The sequence below is a fragment of the Macrobrachium nipponense genome, chromosome 16 (assembly GCF_015104395.2).
Source record: "Macrobrachium nipponense isolate FS-2020 chromosome 16, ASM1510439v2, whole genome shotgun sequence".
Classification (NCBI taxonomy): Eukaryota; Metazoa; Arthropoda; class Malacostraca; order Decapoda; family Palaemonidae; genus Macrobrachium; species Macrobrachium nipponense.
This window is the reverse complement of record NC_087209.1, coordinates 8,184,122-8,206,581: the sequence shown is the minus strand read 5'-3', so window position 1 is coordinate 8,206,581 and position 22,460 is coordinate 8,184,122. Positions and strand designations below refer to the sequence as shown.

General features: G+C 45.5%; 1 protein-coding gene across 1 annotated transcript in view; it reads right to left on the bottom strand.

Moving 5' to 3' along the window:
• The window catches only part of LOC135195259 (uncharacterized), a 28,257-nt gene extending 7,927 nt beyond the window's left edge, over window positions 1-20,330 (bottom strand). Inside the window, exon 1 of the mRNA XM_064221519.1 lies at window positions 20,205-20,330. The gene's annotated coding sequence lies outside the window, so the exon portion shown is untranslated. The remainder of the gene's footprint in view (window positions 1-20,204) is intronic.
• Between the last annotated feature and the right edge of the window lie 2,130 nt (window positions 20,331-22,460).

Below are 22,460 nucleotides of genomic sequence, written 5' to 3'. Positions count from 1 at the left end.
TTAGGTAGGAATTAAGCAACTTCCATTTCCTCCTCATTCAAATTCTTGCACTCATCACATGTATTCAATTGAGAGCATACATTCCCTCTACAATTTTTACAAGTGGTGTGAGGATCCACCGAAGCTTTCGGCAGTCTCACAAAACAATTCTCATTCACACACACTCTGAACGAAATCGACACGTCAGACATTATGAGAAATTCCAAAGCCAAATCCAAAAAACAGTCCACAATAGCGTATGCCAAACCAAAGATCCAATACGTCACCAAATAGCAGTCCAAAAGATCAACGGCGTAATGAAATTTGAAATTCAAGTCAGGAGGAACTAGCAACGATGTTACTAGTACCGCGACAGAGAAAAATCTGGCTTAAAACGGTAATAGTTCCTATTCCTGCCACCCAGCGGCAGGCGGCGGGATCACCTGACCTACCTGTAGTGTGTGCCGCGAAATTTGAATTTCTGTCGGGGACGACGGAGTCTATAGCTAAGTATATATCTGACAGGGAAGTTGAATGTATGAAAAGGGTTTTTAAACTTTATCAGCATCTAGTGCAAGGATGTGGGGAACCATGAACGCACAAATGCATGTTACTTTTCCTATGACTGGCATACTATGTAAGTCATAATTAAAGCGTTTTCCACAATGGTGGTTGTTGATTTTTTTTTTGTTTCTTCAGGATTGCAGATTATTTTTTTCTTTTTCCTTTTGTGCCTGATGATTCTGCTTCTACCCACACGAAGCACCAGTGTATGTTCTTTGGCTTAATAGTTTACAATGAATATTTTTCTCCTTCTGCACCAAATAAATGAGCTTAAGTGAATAATGAGGTCAGTTTGGCTTTAACTGACAATGGCAAATTCAGTTTATTTTTAATGACTGTAAGTGCACTGCTAGACTTAATAACTATGACTCACTTGGTTATATATTTTACTTAAGAAAAACATCACAACTATTCTGAACAATGGACATTCAGTGAAACTAAATGTAAGCCCTGTGTACATCGTAAGGCACCAGTTACCCTCCCAAAGGTATTTGCTGCCAGTGATATGTATAACTTTACTGAGTATCCAGTTTCTTACAATTCAACCTTTATATAAGTAATACACTGGGAAAACATAAGGCAAAAACTGGATAACTCTGAAGTATCAACCAGAATGACTAAATTAACATAACACCCAGTTTAATTACGTCTATTTCAAGGTACTACCAACTACCAGGAACTTCATGTAAACTGGTTACTATTAAGTAAGGGTTACAGCTGGATTAGTTGCATTGACAAGATGGCCAAACTTATTGTTTAAAAAGATAATACAATAGAAACAGGAAGCTATTTAATGACTACATAGAAAAAATGACTTAAAATCACCAATTTATAATTAATAAACACAGTTCCTAATAGTGACTGTGTAAAGCACTCTCCAATCATAATAAAGAGAAACCTCGCATTTACAATGCACATCTTTGATCACTTAACTTTGGTCAAGAATTGATTTTTAATAAGCTAATGTTGTAAAGCCATGAACCCTTTCACATCACGAGCAGTCAAAGCTCCTTACCACGTCCATTATAATTAACACTGAAGATATTTCATGGGTTAAATTACCCCAATTTGACTTCAACTGATTTAACTCTTTACCTTATAACTAGTCAAATGACATATTATTTCATCTTAGTGTAAAGAGGACAAATGAAATTCAAAATTTTTCTCTAGAGAAGTACTAAAATGCTTTTTAGCATATTTCATGCTCTGAGAAACTCTAATATTAATCAATACAAAAGCCCTTGGCTATCCTTATGTTTCATATTGCTTATTTCCAACTAGGCCTAAACCAAACTTGAAAACATGGCAACACAAGTTGTTGGCTGAGACTACACCTCAACCTTCACGGTAAAAGAGACTGAATATAAGCCTAACCACCCAGACCATTTTGGCATTACCATACTACATATTCTGGTTTTCAGTCCATCTCTAATCATATGGGCAAGCTAAAGTACAAAATGATCCAGCACAAAATTGGAACAAGTGTAGGCTGATAGGACAATCAGAGTCAGAGAAGTGTAGTATAATATAGAATGGAATATAGAATTTAGGGCCCTTCAGGACTATGGTCATTCAATGCTGAAAGGGAAACAAAGTAGATTGATTGATTTGTTAGCTCTTACTGGTATCACAACGACAAGGTTATTGACGCCTAACAGAATAGAAAGGTCTGAAAGGTGTAAAAGGAGGAAAATTTCGCAGTTGTACTATGAAAAAATTGTTTTGATGATGGATAGCAAGATGGAAGAAGAGAATATGAATGGAGATACAGTGCTAAAAGGGATGGAGGAGGCTGCAGCTAAGGCAGCCAAGTGTAGTGTAAGCCTTCTGTGAGAAGGAGGGAAATCACTATCCAATAGGCCTAGGCTTAATGACTCAGTACAGCCAATGACTGACAAACTGCATATTGGAGAAAACTGACAACCAATTAACTTGCTGATAAGGCCTAAGCAATGAGTTTCAGTTCTCAATACATGCTTGTCTAGCTCCATAAAATCGATGATTTATGGCGCCATAATGGGCCGAGTTTTGGTTATTGGTGCCATGAGGTGCCGATAATAAGTTATGGTGCCATAAGGTGCCGATAATAGAGTTATGACCCCATAACATACCTAACAGAGGCACCATTTACTGAAACTCGGCAATATATGTGCCATGAATTGCCAGGTTTCGGTTGATGGCAGTTTTCGCTCAACCCCCATCCCCGAGATACCTAACTGCAGGCTGCCTGTAATATGATGCTCTGCAGTGTTCTGATGTTAACTGGTGGGTATCTGCAGTCAGCGACACTTCAAGGTAGGCTACCTTAAAAAGCCATATAGGCCTCGATATGTCACCTTTGTGTAATAGGGTAAAAAACCGTAGGGGTCCAGAGTGAACCATGTACGATCAGCTTGGACAATCCCAAAAAAAGAAAAAAGTACATTTTAATGCGTCCTGACATCGGAGATGGGCATCAGTCGCGACTTGTTGTTGGTGAGAAACGGAGCTAAAGACCTCTACTCTCCTTTCAAAGTAAGTATTTTTCCAAAGTTAGAAATTCAGGCCAAATTTTAAGATTTAAACCAGAGGTAGTGAAAACGATGTCAAACGTAGTGCAAATCTCACAAAACGTGTTCACATTTTTTTACTTAGAACTCGAAGTATTTAGAAGATTTGACGCCATCTCGATGTTTGCGGAGTCGCTTGTGTCAATAACTAACCATTTCCTGTGATAAATCCGCACACCACTTGTACCCACAGACGCTGGGGCACTTTCATCACAACAACTCGGAAAACTTTTCCTCACCGAGTAAACAACGTTTTTGTAGAAGAAGACGACAAAGAATGCACTTCGATAATTTTTTAAATAATAGTAAAACATCAATATTTTACATATTTAAGATAATTAACTTGAAAATGTTATTGTTAGTATACAATAAGGTTTTGTACATACTTACCTGGCAGATATATACTTAGCTATACGTCTCTGACGTTCACGACAGAATTCAAACTCCGCGGCACACGCGACAGGTAGGTCAGGTGATCTACCTTACCGCCGCTGGGTGGCGATGTAAGAACCAATCTCCCTTTCCAGCCAGAATTTTTCCTTCCACCGGTCTCCTGAGGGAGGCTGGGCGGGGCCATCAATCGTATATATCTGCCAGGTAAGTATGTACAAACCTTATTGTATACTAACAATAACATTTTTGTACATGAACTTTCCTGTCAGATATATACTTAGCTGATTGACACCCTTGGTGGAGGGAAAGAGACAGCAATATAAATATGGAAAAAAGGGGAAAACAACACTAGTTGTAGGATGTAAAAACAACCTTGGTTCTTACCTGTTTAGGCAGAAGACTTCGTAGTTACTGTCTATGAGTCTGCGTTGCCTTAAGAGCTTCAGCGAGGGCGTGACCTACAGCTGACAGACTCTTTGGGTCTATCAAAGGATTTGGTTGTCCGCTTACTTGATAGAATCCGAGCAGGATCTGTCACGGGGATTCGCCCACTTATATGACAGAACCTAACCAAAAACTATCATTGCAAGGAGCTCAAACATACACCGATCACCTAACCAATCTAATCATTGTTAGCACTACGAAATGAAAAACATGCCTACCCGCATGTTCTTTCAAACAACCAAAAACTTACAACCTAACAAGGGGAAAAAATATATACTACTAAGGATATGTCTCAGCTCCCTGCCCCAGCACCGAATCCGCCGATACGTACGGGCCTAACCCGAAGCACTTTTCATACGTAATTTTGACGTCTCTCAGATAGTGGTTTTGCAAGACTGAGTTGCAACGCCAGAATGTTTGCCTTCATAATATTACTCAGGGATATGTTTTTGTTAAAAGTCAATGACGTGGCAATAGCTCTTACCTCATGAGCTTTGACCTTAAGAACTTTGTATTGACTTTCCTCACATATCGCATGCGCTTCTTTCACCAGGCTTCTGATAAAGAAAGAAAGCGCATTCTTCGAAAGTGTCCTCCTTGGATCTCTACAGAGCACCAAAGGTTGACATCATTGCCCTTAAGTTTTTTCTTTCTCTGTAGATAGAATTTCAAACTTCTTACTGGGCAAAGAGACCTCTCTGCTTCCTCGCCCTACTAATGCAGACAAATCCTTGTACTTCAAACAAGCTCCTAGGCCAAGGAATTTGAGGGGTTCTCGTTCGTTGGCTAAGAACGAAGGAAGGAATGAACAGATAGCTGCATCTCCTCTGAATCCCACATTTCCTTCTAGTGCATGGAGTTCACTAACCCTTTTTGCAGAAGCCAATGCCATGAGGAAAATTGTCTTCTTCGTGAGGTCTCTAAACGATGCAGACTGAGGCGGTTCGAACTTATTGGACCTCAGTAACGTAGCACTACATCCAGATTCCAACTCGGAACCCCTGGAGAAACCTTCTTGGATGTTTCAAACGATCTTATTAGATCATGAAGGTCCTTATCTTCTGAAATGTTTAAGTTTCTGTGCCTAAACACTGCAGATAGCATGCTACGATAGCCTTTAATGGTTGATAACCGCCAATCCACTTTCTTCCCTAAGGAAAAGTAAGAAGTCTGCTATTTGTGTCACAGAGGTACTGGAAGAGGAAAAAGTGATGGTTCCTACACCATCGCCGAAAGACGTCCCACTTCGATTGATAGACTCTAAGGGTAGAAGGGCCTCTTGCCTGCTGCGATAGCCGTTGCAACTCTTGCCGAAAAGCCTCTCGTTCCGACCAAACTTTTGACAGTCTGAAGCCAGTCAGATCTAGAGCGGGGAGGTTTTTGTGATACCTCTCGAAGTGGGGTTGTCTGAGCAGATCGATCCTCTGTGGTAATGTTCTCGAAGATCTACTAACCATTCCAGTACCTCTTTGTGAACCATACTTGTGCGGGGGCCGAACGGGGGCTACCATCGTCATCCTTGCTGCCTCCGATTCTGCAAATTTCTTTAGAGTCTCTCCCAGTATCTTGAATGGAGGAAAAGCATACGTGTCTAGACCCTTCCAATCTAGTAAGGAACGCGTCTATCGACACTGCCCTCGGGTCCGATATCGAGAGCAGTAGTTGGCTATCCTCATATTCTTGGCTGTGGCGAAGAGGTCTATATGAGGTTTGCCCCAAAGCTTCCACAGGTCCTGGCAAACATCTTCGTGCAGAGTCCACTCTGCCGGCAGGACTTGATCTTTCCTGCTTAGGAGGTCTGCTCTGACGTTCTTTTTCTCCCTGTACGAACCTGGTAAGGAGACAAATCTTCCTTTTTCTGCCCAAAGCAGAAGTTCTTTTTGCTGTCTCGTACAGGGAGAAAGAGTGAGTCCCCCCTTGCTTCCTGAGTAAGCCAGGGCCGTGGTGTTGTCCGAGTTGATCTGAACTGTTGAAGCTAGGACGTGGGGCTCGAAAGCTTTCAAAGCTAGCCAAACCGCCATCAGCTCCTTCTTGTTGATGTGCCAGGTCACCTGTTCCTTGTTCCAGGTGCCTGACACTTCTCTTGAGCCGAGCGTCGCTCCCCAACCTGTTTCCGAGGCGTCGGAATACAACACTTGGTTGGGGTTCGGAATGTGAAGGGACATCCCTTCTGCAAACTTGAGAGGGTTGGCCCCACCAAGAGAGGTCCTTCTTGATTTCCTTTGAAATCTCGAAGGAGAACTCTAGGTTTTGTGAACGACACCTCCAGTTTTCGATGAGAAAGAACTGGAGAGGTCTGAGGTGCAACCTTCCTAGAGAAAGGAATTGCTCCAACGAGGAGAGTGTCCCCAACAAACTCATCCACTCCCTCGCTGTGCATACTTCTTTCTCTAGGAAGGCTTTGACTTTCTCTGACCCTCGGGCTATCCGTTCTGGAGACGGAAAAGCCCGAAAATCCAGAGAAGCCATCCGAATCCCCAGATAGATACGATCTTGACTGGGGATCAACTGAGACGTTTTGAAAGTTCACCAAAAGTCCCAGAGAACTTGCCATGAAAAGGGTCTTTTGTAGGTCCTCCAAACATCTTTCCTGAGACTTGGCTCTGATCAGCCAGTCGTCCAAGTAAAGGGACACTCTGACTCCCTCCAAATGTAGCCATCTTGCTACATTTTTCATTAGGCCTGTAAAGACCTGAGGGGCTGTTGAAAGGCCGAAGCACAAGGCCCTGAACTGGAATATCCTTCCTCCCATCATGAACCTGAGGTATTTCCTTGACGAAGGATGGATAGGCACATGGAAGTAAGCGTCCTGAAGATCTAGGACACATCCAGTCCCCTGGCCGAAGGGCCGCCAACACTGAGGATGTCGTCTCCATGGCGAACTTCCTCTTTTCTACAAAGAAATTCAGGGCGCTTACATCCAGAACCGGTCTCCATCCTCCTGAGGCTTTTGGAACTGAGAAAAAGGCGGTTGTAAAAGCCCGCTGAGCAAGGGTCGCTCACTAGCTCTATAGCCTCTTTCTCGAACATTTGTTCCACTGCTTGTGTTAAGCAAGGCTCATGATGGATCCCTGTACCTGGCCACCAACTCCCTCGGAGTCGTTGTCAACGGTGGTCTTTCCGTAAAAGGAATCAGATATCCTTTCCTTATTATAGAGAATGGGACCGCAGTTTTGTCCGCTCCTCTCTTTGTCCAGGCTTCCGAGAATCTTAGAAGTCTGGCACCTACTGGTGTTTGGAGGACTACTTCCCTACTTCTTAGCTCTGACAGAGCGTGAGAAGGATCTACCTCTCTTGAAACAGTTCTAATTACCGTCTCGAGTTAAGAAGGCCTCTAGAAGGGGGGTTAGGCCCCCCTCGAAAGGGCTCCTGTCTAGCCTGGATTTCTCCTTCTTCTTAGGTCTTCGTCTGGAAGGAGGTCTTAGGCTTCCGTGCCGACTGTGCGAGCATGTCCTGAGTCGCCTTCGCAGAGATAGATCCTGAGATGTCCTGGATTATCTTCTTTGGAAAAAGCAGAGGCGAGAGCTGCGAATACAGGAGAGAGGCTCTTTGGGCATGCGAAACAGACTTCGTCAGAAAAGAGCAGAAGACTGATCTCTTCTTAAGGATCCCTGCTCCAAAGAGGGAGGCTATTTCGCTCGATCCATCTCTAACTGCTTGTCAATGCACGTTAGAACACTGTTTAGATCTTCTGGCGAAATAGCATCCGGGTTCTGAGTCTTCTTAGCCAAGACCCCCAAAGACCAGTCAAGGAAGTTGAAGACTTCCAAGACTCTAAACATTCCCTTCAGCAGGTGGTCAAGCTCGTTCATAGCCCAGGTCGTTTTAGCCGACAAAAGAGCCGAGCGTCGTGCTGCATCCACCAGAGAAGAGAAGTCCGCATCCGCCGATGAAGGAAGACCCAGACCTAAGGGTTCTCCAGACTCGTACCAAAATCCGAGTCTGCCCGTAAGCTTGGAAGGAGGGAAAGAAAACAGTTTTCCCTTTCTCTTCCTTAGAAAGCAGCCAATCACCAACACCTCTCAAAGCCTTCTTCATTGAGATGGTTGGCTTCATCCTCACACAAAGGGAAACTTTCGTCTTCTTCGAAGTCGAGAATAAAGAGAGAGGAGACGGAGGAGCGACGGGAGTAAGGGAGTCTCCAAACTCTTGAAGAAGTAGATCTGTAAGGATCTTGTAGGACGAAACTGACGAGTCCTTCACCAAATCCTCTTCTGAAGGTTCAACTTCATCCACTGAAGAACCCTCCGCTTCTTTACGAGTGCAGTTAGCCTTCTCTAAAGAAATGCGCCTGTCCAGAGAGTGTCTAGTAGTAGACTGCGCCTATCAGGGGAAGCAAAGTTTCTGGAGAGCTCCTCTCGAATGAGTCCTTCCTACTCTGATGAGTGCTTGCTCTTTGCTCCTTAATCCTACTCCTAGAATTCCGGGCTTCCAAGGGGAGCGCCTGCTAGGAGAGGAGAGCCTACTATGCTCAAGGCGCTTCTCAGGCTCCATGCGCCTGTTCAAAGGAGAGCGGCTGCCAGGCGAGCTGCGCCTACCATGAGGCGAACGCCTACTAGGCTCTTGGCGCCTACTTACAGGAGAGCGAAGGTCTGGAGAAGGTCGCTTACTAGGAGACCGGCGTCTACCATGCTCCACAAACTTCGCACCCGACTTGTGTGGTCTCTTCAAAAGGTAGTCTCCCAGAAGAGACATATCTTTCAGGCTCTACTCGTCCTGTCCTTGAATCGAGCGGACCTCAAAACAAAAAGTAGAGCCTGCGCTTATCAGGAAAAAAGAAAAGCGCCTATCAGGAGAAAAGCGCCTATCCTCCGCACCACGCTTGGGAGCGGGAGAGCGTCTACTTGGGGAGTAGCGCCTACTAGGCTCAAGGCGCCTAACATAAGGCGAGATCCTGTCTCTAGACGAATCCATCAAAGAGTAGGCTCTCTTATCCGGGGAATGAAGGATCTTCGTAAAAGAGCGCGAGGACGAGGCTGTACGCCTGTCTTTAGACGAACGCCTACTAGTCGCTAGATCCCTTCCTACTGGAAGAGATGTTAGTCACCAGGAGAAAGCTTCTTGGGTCGATTGATGCCTGGAAGACGACAAGCGCCTGCTGAGGGAAGAGCGCCTCCTTCCATCCGCTGATAAAGGAGAGAGAACCGACTCTGACTGAGACGGTAAGAGACAGGTGAAGGAATCCTAGACTTCTTGACAGGGAGAGAGACGTCTTTCCGACGCGTTCCTCCTGCCAAGGAGCCCGCCAGTGCCGAAATCTGCGCTTGCAGTCCCGCAAGAATTCGAGCTGGAGATCTTGTAAAATCCTCCACCGGAGAAGAGGCTCGAAGCCTACTATGAGGCGAGAACTCCTGCTCCCTCCTGGGTTTCTTGATCTCTACTTCCGGCTCTTCTGGAAAAACTTCCGGGCTGGAAGGAAAGGAGCCAGGCGCCTTCCAGGCTCTCTTCAGCGGTCGTGAAGAATCCGAGGCGCTCCATCCTCTTCTAGGTGAAGGTGAGGAAGACGAAGAGAAGCATTGGCGCAATACCTCCTTCTTCGCGCGAACAAGGGCAGCCTGGGTACGAGCATCAGGATCTACCGAGGGGACGCCTGATCGGTGGGAGTTCTCCCTAACCTTCCTGCGGCTTTTGACTTTCCTCCTCCACTGGGACTGGGAGTCTGGAAGAGGTCTAGGCCTGGAAGCATTAAGGAGCCGATCAGACGCACCCTCCACTGCACTGGGGTCACTGCACAATTCACCTTCACTACTCTTACCTTGCAACGAACGGATCTTCTTTTCCATGCTAAGGATCGTGGCTCTCATGGTTGCCACTTCCGTAGTCCCGTATCCTTAGGTTCGATTCAGGGCGCAGGAGGATGAAACTGGAGAAGGTTCTAATGCTACAACAGGATTTTGCTTCTAACTCGCTAATACGAGACTTACTAGAACTCCTAGAAGAAGCCTTTCTCACCCTGTCTTTCTCTAACTTCCTCAAGTAGGAAGAAAGAGCCTTCCATTCACCCTCATCCAACTTCTCACACTCATTACACGGGTTATCAAAAGAACATTCTTTACCTCTACATTTAAAGCAAACTGTGTGAGGATCTACCGTAGCTTTCGGTAGTCTCACCTTGCATTCATCCATAGCGCACACTCTAAACATAGAAGATTTCTTAACCTCTAACTCAGACATCTCGAAATCAAAGAAAAATCCAAATCAATATCCAAAAACAATCCACAAATGCGTATGCCAAGCCAACAAGATCAGGTACTTCACCGAAAGTCAGTCCAAATAAATCCACGGCAACGAGAAATGAATAAAGCTGTCAGGAGGTAACAACCACAGGTGTAGTCGTCACCGGCGACAGAAAAATTCTGGCTGGAAAGGGAGATTGGTTCTTACATCCGCCACCCAGCGGCGGGTAAGGTAGATCACCTGACCTACCTGTCGCGTGTGCCGCGAGTTTTTGAATTCTGTCGTGACGTCCAGAGACGTATAGCTAAGTATATATCTGACAGGAAAGTTCATGTACAAAAATATTCGTTATTGAAAAAGTAACTCGATTCTGACTCAAATTTAAGTCATTATTTTTGGAATTAGAATGTTCTTTTAAGTCCTGTATTATGACGTCACGACATCTTGACTTTCGTACTATTGTAAATATGACAATTTGTCGAAAATTGCATTTTTCATAACTATACAAACCTGAGGTCCTTTAACAATAGGAAGTAGCTAGCGGCAGCTGGAACGGTCGTAAGCTTCGAACAAGGGGAGAACGGTAGTTAACTGCTTGTCCGACAGTCGCGCGCCGCGCGACTGGGAGGTAAACAAATCACTTTTGCTTTTGGCCCATGCAAAATACGCAGAGTGAGGGGTGGCATGAGGAGGGACTATATGTAAAGGACCTCAGGTTTGTATAGTTAGGAAAAATGCAATTTTCGACAAATTGTCATTTGTTCCGATACGTAATACAAACCATCGGTCCTTTAACAATAGGAAGACTCACTTCTTGGTGGGAGGAATCTGAGTCTTTTGATGAACAGACTGGTGTTCGTCCATCCCTGGAATGCCTCCCTGGTCGTAAGAGCGAGGGAGGGATCCAAGCCTCTGTCCGATTGATCGGGGTGTGCACCGCAGGATCAATGGTCAGACCTCTGGGCCGAGTACTAAGAGAGAGGCAAGCGTATCTCTTCGTACCAGCAAGCAAGAACTTGTTCCTGTTTGCAAGAGGCAACATCGAGTATGGGTTGTCTCAAGCTGGCATCCACTTCCTCTCCCTTGTTGGAGGAAGTGGTGGATATACGCTCCTATCCCTAGTGAAAGGGATAGGATGGGGCTCTGTTTGAGTAGCTCCCTGCATCTTGTCCTTATCCAGCAGGGTGACGACCATGTCCCTCTAACCACAGGTAGAGGGGAAGAAAAAGATGGGAAGAGGAGCCAGTCACACTCTCATTCACTCATCCATTCTTATGGTCACACCAGGACTCGATGATGTTCAGCCTGCGAGGGTCTGGGTTCGCTACACAACGTGTTGAGCAGCCACCACGGGTCCAAGGAAAAGATCCAAGGACCTGTGGGCAATATCCCGAAGGTAGAAGGAAGGGCATGTGGTCTGGTTGCCAGACCCCTGCCTTCAGTACCTGCGCCACGGAGAAGTTCTTGCGGACAAGGCAGCATCTCCTTCGCATCGAAGGCGGTGAAGTCCATTAGGGAGGGGATTGTGAACGACTCGAACCAATCGTCAGGGACCGAAGGGTTCTGAGTCTTCGCTACGAAGTTCGGTACAAATCGAGCGTCACGGATCCCCGTCCCCTGGATGCTTGACTTCGCAGGAGAAGTCATGCAGTTCCTCAGAGGAAAAGAAGGAAATAGTCGCATGACCTATCCTTCTTCTCTACTTCGGTGATGTCCAGTACCCATACTGGTCTGTCCGTTTGCCCCACGAAGTCTCTCGCATCCTCCTATCCCCATGCAGCGAAGTTCTCGGTAGTGGATAGGACACGACACTCCATGGTGGGTGTCAATGGTATGGGTACCTGGTGCACAAGCTATTAAAACGAAGTAATGATTGCTCTGTAACAACCGAACTAAGTCACAGCGTAATTCGTAACTGACTCGGCCGCTCTGACAGCTGCCGACTGACTGCGTTCGGTAGGAGGCAAGTTGTCAAAGCATCCGAGTAAGTCGCGTGACCTTCGCCTTTAAAGGGTTATGCCGAGAGACCAAACAAATAATGTATTTGTTTGTCACCGATGCCGGACAGCGAGGTGATGATTCTCTTAAGGCATGTGCCCAACAGGCGAAAGTCAATTGCCTTCTAGAGACCGAGGTCCCTGAAGGTAAAACATCTCATGGTTGTTGAATCTCAGCTAAGGAGAAACAACACTATGTACCGTTGAAGACGAAGGTAGATATTGAATGCAACCTACGTCTTCACAGATGAATCGAGAGAAGGATTCTCAAGATTCATAACCTGTGCTTACAAATGACTGAAAACGCTAACGCTATTTCATTGCTGTCCGGTGAGAAGTCGTAGTTTGCAATGAAGCGGGGCGTTCTTCAGTAATGAAAACACAGGGGAAAGCCGCCTGAAGAACTGCTTCTCATGGGCTGAACATTTTGGAAGTAGAGTGTCAGGTCGGAGAGTAGGCGATGTCTTCTGACACATCTCGTAATTCGGTTGAACAATGAACAATTGTACACCTACGAATAAGAGATATTTTGAAGACAAACTCAGATGTCTGCAAAATCATTCGCATTATCGCAGTGCGATGCAGCGGGAGACTTGTACAGACTTCTGTTACCGTGCGGTAAACAGAAAGATGAAAGAGTCCAAGAGATAATCTCTGTTGAAAATTCTCGCAATGTCGAAGGCGATGGAATCTAGCGTCACAGCAGTAGATGGTCCTTCATTATTGCGAGAATCCCCGTTAATCAGAGACCTAAGTCCATGATTGTTGGGCAGAGATACGGTTCGGTAGTCAATCAAAGCAGGGCAGAGAGAGACTACATGACCGTGCATATCGGAGGCCCAGCTGATACTGAGCTGCTATCAGGCAGTTCAATACGCAGTAGTTGAGCCTGAGCTCTCGCTGACTCGTCATCTGAGTTGCCAGGTAATCCATTATTCCACGAAGGAATGCGTTCGGCTAGAACTACCGAGCATAAAACAGATATGCTCGAGCAATTATATTTAGGCGAAACGAATTTCGGTAAATATAAAAGTTGAAATGGTGTTGTCGTGACAAAACCATAAGTATATAAAATTGAAACTGAAAACTCCTGGGAGGTTGCAGGCAACCCCGAGTTGCAGTTCAATTAGAATACTTTTCTTATAAGTCGCAATCTGTAGATTAACTAGGATATGCGCCTACCCCTCGGACATTCAACTGCTTAGTAGAATCATGTCGCGAGTTAAGGTATACGTAGTATATTTGTAGGATTCTGAATAACGATCTCCATCTAAATTCTTTCCTTCAAGAAAACAAAAATAAGGATTGGAGATCGACCACCTTCGATCTCTATCAAAGAGAGTGAAGGAGAAGTCTTCCTCGAGGAGGAAAGCTTCAATGGTGAACAGAATACTAAGACGATAGTTCAAAGCCAAAACTGGATATTCCCGTCCGATCTTCTCTAGTCCAGGTTGGTCGCCTACTGTGAGATAGTTTCTTCAGCAGCAGTCTTCTTCCCAATGCTAGAAATTCCAGGAATTCGAGCATAGGCGAGGTTCCCCGATTATCGTGTATATCGGGGATTCTCGTCTCGCTCACTTTGGACCGTGGTCTCGCGTAAGTGTTTAGAGATCGTAAAACTCGAATACTGAATGCGTTAGAAACCTTCCGTAGAATTCTCCAGCAGTCTGCGAAACCCCCACCGAATTCGTCAAACGATATCGGCTGGTGGTCCTCTCGATTCCCGTAGAAATCGAGAATGGGGCAGGATTCCTCCTCAACGACCGGGCTTACGTCAGGTAGGACCCGAAGGTCCCCCCGGTAGCGCAGTCCCGAACGTGGATCCTACAGAGAAATCTCTGTAGGATCCCTCCCCTTTCCCTCGTAACCGTAAGGAGAGAGGGAATGGGGGAGGAATTGGATACTCGCTCGCCTTCCCAGTGGAACTAGCAGTTGGAGAAGAGTAGGAACAGCCATCGCCTTGCGGCGATGGCCTCTCAGAGTCTGGGAAAACGTATCGTCAGGAGAAAACGTTTTCCCGCGGAGGGTTACGAACTCTCCACTTGTATGGTAAGGGTCTGCCGCCACTGTGAACGTCGTCTGGGTGGGGCTGATCGACACCTGACAGGAGAGAGCCGATACCGTCCTCCGACTCATTCCAGTCCTCGTCGAGGTCGAAACCTCTCAGGAGGACCGAAGGAGTATTCAAATACGGTGTCCGAAGACACGTAGAAACGCCGCTGTCGCAGTAGAGGAGGTGGAAGTAGCTTGATCGACCGGCCAGAACTGAGAGAGCCTTCTTGTCCGGAGACGAGAGACTCTGGTTCGAGACAGAATCGGCAAGTTCCGATCGCGGCAGACCCACCGTCGGTTTGGGTTCCCTCTCGGGCCCCAAAACGACTCGAGCAGAGACGTGGGCTCTGCTGGTGGGAGCGGCAATCCTTCCGCAAGGTCATTATGCTGACGAATCAGCTTAATGACTTCTGCAAATTCCTCTGTATCTCGGGAGTAACCGTGTCTTGCGGAGTAGGACCGTCCAGTCCCTCCAACAAGAACAGATCCCGAGATACTCCTCCTTCAGAAGGAGGAACAGCGGCAGACCCCCTGACGGTCGCCTCCAGCTACTTGCGCGTATGTCCTGGTCGGTCCTAGAACCGTGCCTGGTCCATACGGCGTCATAGCGGGATCGCGGAGCGGCGCACCTCTCGCGATCACTCATAGGTACCTCGCTCCTCCCTGGTGTAGCCCGAGGAGGTTGAAGGTACAGGAGAGGCAGACCTGACGCTCCCCCCTACTCCGCTGGCAGGACCAGCGTGCTTGGAGGGCTGTGGCTGATCGTCCACCCGCAGTGGCGATCGAGCAGCAGGCCTAGCCTTGCCGCTCGCCTGGGCGAGAGGCTCGGCTGAGAACGTCGACGCTGATCTCTAGCGTCAGGCGAGCTGTTGCTGGTTACCGTCTCCGCCCGGTCCCGATGGGAGCGGCGTCAGGTGACCTGCTAGGCTCGTTGACGCGGTGAGACCGGCGAGCGTCCTCTCGGCGCGTCTAGCCGCTGGTACCGACGACCGCGGGGACCCCTTCCTCGCCTCAACCCGTGGCTGGTCAGCGACCGTCACGTCAACCCGAGCAGCCAGCTGGTCGCTGCGAGAGCGTCCACTGGCCTAGCGAGAGTCGTCTGCACGACACTCGCCAGTCTTCTGCTCCGCGCTTCGGTCTTGGCGGCGAGCGAGCTCGAGTGTCAAGACTTTGGCTGGACGGTCTCCCGCGGGAGACCGTCCACTCGGTACTTCTCGCTAACGAGAAGCCGAGGCGGATCCTGGTTTAGCGGCAGAACCGCTAGAACCAGGCGAGGAAGTGCCAGCCGAAGCTGGTACTCCTCTGGTCCCCGTCTTCTTCTCCTTGGTATAAGAAAAGACGGGCCCTGTTCCCGAGGGAGCAGGAGGACCAGCAGAAGAGCTCCCCGAATCGCCGGAGCGAGACGGGCCCTTAGAAGGTCCCGAAGGAGCCTTCTTAGGGGGGGAAAACCCGGGTTACCAGCTGGTCGCTGCAAGAGCGGCCGCTGGCCTGGCAAGAGTCACCTGAGCGTCTCTCACCAGCCTTCTGCTCCGTGCCGCGTCTTGGCGCCGAGCGAACTCTGGCGCCGAAACTTGGCTGCACGGTCTCCCGAGGGAGAACGTACACTCGGGATCTCTCGCGAACGAGAGACCGAGCCGGAACCTGGCGTAGCGGCATCGCCGCTAGCACCAGGCGAGGAAGTACCAGAGCTAACCGATACTCCTCTGGTCCCCGTCTATCTCTTCCTTACGGAAGGGGAGACGGGCCCCGCTCCCGAAGGAGCAGGAGGACCAGCAGAAGGACCCCCCGTCCCACCGGGGTGGGACGGGCCCTTAGAAGTTCCCGAAGGAGACTTCTTAGGGGGGAAGGCAGCCTTCTTCTTCTTCGGCTTATGGGCCTTAGAAGTCGAAGGGGAAGAGGCAGCAGCAGACGATGAAGACGAAGATGACAGCTTCCTCTTCTCCTCTTCCTCGTCAGCTCACGCAGGACAGTCGTCAGGTCCTCCATCCAGGCCGGAGCCGGGGCTATTGCCGAAGCAACACGGCCCGACTGCACCTGTCCGGAAGGACCTGGGACTGGGGAAGACACACCGTGGGCAGGACCAGCATGGACAGGCACAGGAACCAGGAGCGACAGGAACAGCGGCAGCGGTAGACCCAGAAGGGACAGCCAAGCCAACAGCGGGAATCACATCAGCGGCAGGTACGGCAGGCCCAGCGATCGCCTCGTAGAATCATCGGCAGCCAGCGGAACCTGGGTCCTGGCGGCCGGTCCAGGGGCGAGCTGCTGGAACAGCGGAAGTCTGGGGCAGGCAACACGAAGAAAACAGGCGGCGGCGGCAACCCCACCTCGGTACGGCTGCGGCCCTAGTAGCGGCAGACGGCGTCATCGACACAGCATGGGAAGTGTAGACCAGGAGGGGGGGAGCAGCATAAGCGGCCGTGGTAGTAGTGGAGACCGCCCCAGACCTCGCTAGACGCTGCAGCAGCCCGTGGATGCTAGGCACGCCCTGCCTCCGCGGTGGTCCATACCTGTCCAAGGTCGTCTCCCACGGATGTAGCACCTGCGGTAATATAGATAGATTAGTAAGAGGGGTTCCCTCACGCACGGGGGGAAGACATGCCCCACCCCGAACGCAAGGAAGACCCCAAATACAAAATACAACGAAGAAGCTGAGCGGGGGGCAGGAAGGAAGAAGAAGAATCGGATACCAAGGGAGTCGCGGGAGAGCTTTCCGACGACTTCCTGGCAGACCTTCGCTTCCCCTACCCCCGCACAGCAGTGAAAAGTAATATGAAAATGAAACAGAATACTGCCCTTGCGATTCACTTCATAGAACTTAAAGGGGAAAAGATCAATTCCCGGGTAAGAACGGAAACTTGATCCATAATATGATGCTATCATAAAATATATATGAAAATGAAACAGAATACTGCACTTGCGATTTCATTTTCACATAAAAAAAATCGTAAGGATCAATTCCCGGGTAAGAACGAAAATTGATCCAAATTAAATTCCATGCAAATAAATAAATGAAAATGAAAAGAATATTGCAATTGCGAATCCACTTTCATTGCATTCTATTATACAAAATTAAAAGGCTCGTGCCGAGCGCAATCACACTCGGTAACGAACGCACAGGGCAAAAATATAATGAAAAGAGTACTTACATTTTTCAATTACACACTTTCGCCCAAAATACATGACTCGGCGTGAGCGCGCCCGCCCTCGGCACCGAGACATAATTCAAGGGTTCAATTCATGAAAAGAGAGGAAATCGCCGCATCTACGGCGATAACTCCATGTTGGTTCATAATTAAGTAATGAAAATGAAAACAGTGTACTTACAGTTTCATTTTCAAGTCAAACAAACCATTAGTAGAAAACACAATATAAACAAAGCATACGACGATGAAGCGGGCAGAGAGCGATGACGAACACGTCCTTACACACCCGCGGCCGAAAGCAGTTAACTACCGTTCTCCCCTTTTGTTCGAAGCTTACGACCGTTCCAGCTGCCGCTAGCTACTTCCTATTGTTAAAGGACCGATGGTTTGTATTACGTATCGGAACAAAATTGCTTTACTCAACTTTCTTGCAGAACAGTTTACCAGTTATTCATGCAGATTATCAGCTCTTCATGTAATTGGTATAATCGTAATGCGCATATACATCTTTATTATTTACTTTTTGGATATATGAAGATGTTTTACTGCCGGATTATCGCCGTAGTGTGACGCAATCGTTTTCAGTCCCTGCGCCTCTGTTTTTGCACCATAAGAAATTATGGGGCCGAATTTGCAATGACCAGAAAGTCGTTAAAAGAGGAAAGTTACCATTGAGGGGCATATGTTTTGATTGAGAAAAATACAAATTTATTCAATAGCTAGCTTGTAAAAAATACTTGATTACAAAAAAATTGATTGACAACTAAGCAGCATACCTACTATGGGAGGGGGGTTTTCAGAGACAGTGCAAGCACGTTTTTGGGCAATACCTATTTCTGGTAACGAACACTCGTATCAGAACGAGATTTTGCTAGTGCATTACACCAAGTGCCGTAATTTATAAGGGTATCGTGAATCACTAATCGTAAAGAATAACGACACTTGTCCTTGTACCAAGAGACAAAAACTCCATTATGCAGAAATGGATACGAACGCGTATAAAGCTCCACCTACCCTCTCCCCCCCCCACCGCCACCCCTTTCCTTCTTTTTCCTTCGCCCCTTCCTCTCTCTCTCTCTCTCTCTCTCTCTCTCTCTCTCTCTCTCTCTCTCTCTCTCTCTGTTGCCATTCAGTATGTGTTGACCCTCCAAACTGGGTATAAGACTACACACAAAACGTTGAAATTGGTGAAATTAGGCTATGTATTGGAAGTATATATACATAAATATTAAAGCAATTTTATCATTATTGCATTACTATGACAACTAGAATTCATGGAAACAGTTTATAATAATGAATCGGCGTATGTGTGAAGCCTCCACTAATGTGGCATCGATGATTTTGCCATTCTTAGCATGCAAACATTAAAGGTTACTTTATTTCTGGCATACGGTTATTAAGAATTCAAAATACTAATATAGATTGAAATCAATGAAAAGTGCTAGCAAAAACAAAAAAGCAAAAAAAAAAAATGTATATAATTCACTTATCCGTATTCGTTCCTCTATGGTTTTCGGCAGCCAGATGTACGAAAACGTTAGAAACATTTGATTGTATCTACTTTAGAAATATCTGTAATTTTTCGGGGTAATTTGGTTGCAAAAAAGGGATAATATACTTGAATTAAATTAAAATCTTTAAATAACAAAGTAAATTTGAACTGAATAATGAGTAAAGTAAACAATTTAGGGAATAAAACTTGCAGTTTCGTCGTCTGCTGTTCGTAACTGTGTTTGTGGCGCGCGTGCTTAGGAACCAGGAACAGCAACTGGTTTAAAGTGCAATGTGGAGTGAACTGAGACCAAAATGTGTATAATAACAATCAAATAAGCACTGTGGAGTTTCAGTTGTGATGGCAGTAAGGATAAAAACCGCCGATTACAAGGTAAGAATGAATTCAGTTCAAACCATGACCCCGGGAATAAAAAGTTTCATACTTTCAGTAATATAGGCAACAAAATGTTGTTTTATTGTGCTCATTACAACTGCAATCTTGAGTAAGATCAATAAACGTTACATACATACGCTAACATTGTTCAAATGATTGCTGGGAAGGCTGGGAAAGATGATTTTCGTCACTGATCAAAACCTGTACATCCCACGGTAGCCGCCATATTGGATTTCAAAACTGACTTGAAAACATATTTTACGAAGAGCCTCACATGCTTATTTTAGTTCGTATGGGGCTTTCATATATCACATTATGTTGACGAAACTTCAATCTTTTGAATGGTATGCTTGGAGTTGTAATTGTATTCTTGTTTCACCATTTAAATATCAAGTGAATAAGACCTGAAAACCATGATGAGGGTTGGTAGTCGCTGGTTTTTCCCCCTAGGCCTATCATAAGCTAGGCTAGCCACTCTGCGTTCACTCCCTACAATTGATTGATTGATTGGTGGCTATTGAGATGCCACTAATGACCACAAATCAATAAATCTTTGCAAACGAACTCAGAGTGAGGGAGTCAGGGCAACTGTGGGCCTAGTGACCATTTCAGGGGGAATATGACCTGATCTACCAATGACCTAACCAGGGTTACCTTTACCTAACTTAACCTCAGACGAAGGGGCTTTGCCTCTCCGGACGCCCCGAACCCGCGTCATCGCCCCCCTGGACCCCCTCCCCCCCCAATTTAGTCCTGACCCCTCGCTCCACATTGTTACGCTATTTTGGAGATTTTGGAAATAGGACGTTTTTTACCTTAGGTTTTGAATACGAGTGACAGGAGATCTGGACTGCCTAGGCCTCCTACGTCCTCTAGACCTACACTGTTAAGTCTAGGTCTAATCCAGCTTGATTTAGGCTTTTAGAAAGCATACCTCACTCATTTTTTACCACATTTGACTTTAATTTTCATTTGAGGAAGTGTTTTTTTATCGTAAATTAACGAATATACTTACCTGGTTAAAAGTTCTCCCTGGTCACTGGTGTCAAGACTTTGTTTATGTTTACTGGCGGCCGGCGCTTCTTCTTCTTCCATACTCACCTTGGATATGGAGTCCTAAAAGTGGTTAAAATAACCTTTTATTCGTGGATTTTAAACCTCCACGAACGTCAAAATCAGTGGCGGACTGGGTCTAAAAATTGTGGTTGCCAGGTGACAAAAGAGGGGGCCCACTCCAACCCTCAGCCATAATGCTATAATAGAGTTCACATAAAAAATACATAAGATATTTGAAAATGCACATGTGGAAACAGAAGACAAATTATAGGAACGTTTATTTTTTACTAATAAGTGTAAATCACCTAGGCATAATGTAATGTAATACCAAATATAGATGCATAATTGCTTAGTTAAATTTATAACCAAAAGTTTAATGACATGTAAAGCAGTGTTATTTTGAAATGTTTGCAAACTAAAAATATAATCCAATAAACCTCTAAAGAAAATCAAGAAGATACATATAGCCTGCATTCTTTATACGTTTTCTACTTAAGTTTTCTTTAAAAAAATTCAGACATATATAGCATTTATCATTAATCATAAATATGTCAAATTTTATCAGTCTAGCCCATCAAAAGACTAGATTTATATGGTTTTGATTACTTACTTTCATAATTTTTTTGAGACCCTTGTGAAATACACAAAATAAAAGTATACTTTCAATACAGAAGTATAACATGCATACACCAATTTATTAAGAATTTTGAAATAATATTCTGATATATCTAAGCGTATTTGTACTGCACAATTTGTATAGAGACAGCTAAAAACTACAATAACCTATTACATGCAACCCACTATATTAGGAGCAATCGCTTAACTTCACTGGAGGAATGTGCAAATCTGTTAATAATTACTTCATTGTCCAGCTCATCTAACATTTCCTATTCAATGGAATTTCTTAACCTTGTCTTTATAATCTTCAGTTTTGAAAATGCCCTCTCGCACTGTACTTGGGTAACAGATAATGTGCAAATTATTTTATATAGTTCATAAAGGTTATCATATGCCTTGTCATGAGGTCTGTTGGAAGCTAGAATTTTCAGTATACAAGATGGGCAAGTAGTGCACATTTTACAGTTGGTGCAACTGCTGCCCACATTTTCACCATCATTAAACTGATAATTCCTCTCAATGCTTCATCTTCAAGACCTTTCTCAGCAATTGTTTTAAAATTTGTAGAGTCCAAGTAAGATCAATCTTTATACAGCTGTTTGTGTTGTACAAAGCGTGATTCCAATGAATCAGCTTCCTTCATCACTAGCAAGTTCATCTGACATTTTTATCTTCTTTCTCTTAACTGGCAATGCATCTTCCAAAGTATCAATTTGAAATGTTATATGTGCATTCAGATTCATCTGCGAAATTTCCTCATTACATTTAATCACAAATTCAAAAGCCTTGCTGTGGATATTATCAAATGTTCTTGTCTGTTCCTTCAACTTTGTTGTAGCTGTAGCTACCGAACTCCATGCAGTAAACATATCTAATCCACTGGTCTGCAGGTATTTTGATAAAGGGACTGTAGTTTCAAATATATACAAACAAGTAAATGCAGTCAATATGGTTTCAAACTTTTGAAGACTGAAGAAAAACGTTTGCTTCATACTTTATTTTTGCGTCCAACTTGTCTGATTCTTGAATCATTGTTAAGCATACCAATAAATCCACACAAGTAATCACAGAAGCATCATCAAAGCATCCAAATATAGTTGTTGCTGCATTTGATTTCCCTGACCATCTAGTCTCGCCTATTAGCTTTCATAGTTTCATTTTTTCTTGCCCCAGATGTTTTCCTACCACTTCTATCCATACAGCCATTTGCTTGTATGATGCTTTCACAAATGTAGGTAAATTCTGAAGCAAATTGAAAAAGGAAACTGCATGTATACAACATTTTGTAGTCTAAGTTATCACTAGATTCAAAATATGGGCATAGCATCATATATGAACATGTTGATCTGCCATATCAGCAATTCTTCTTTGTAAACCCTTGGACTGCCCATGGTAGCTTGCAGCGCCATCTGTGCTATCAGATACGAATTTTTCTGGGTCAATTTTATGACGTTGTAACGTTTTGATTAATAGATCGAAAAGTCCCTGTCCTGTTCCATCATTACCTGGTACAACTGAAAGTAGTCGCTCATAGATATTACCTTTAAGCACATATCGAATGATAATACTAAACCGATCAATGGATGAAATATCTTGC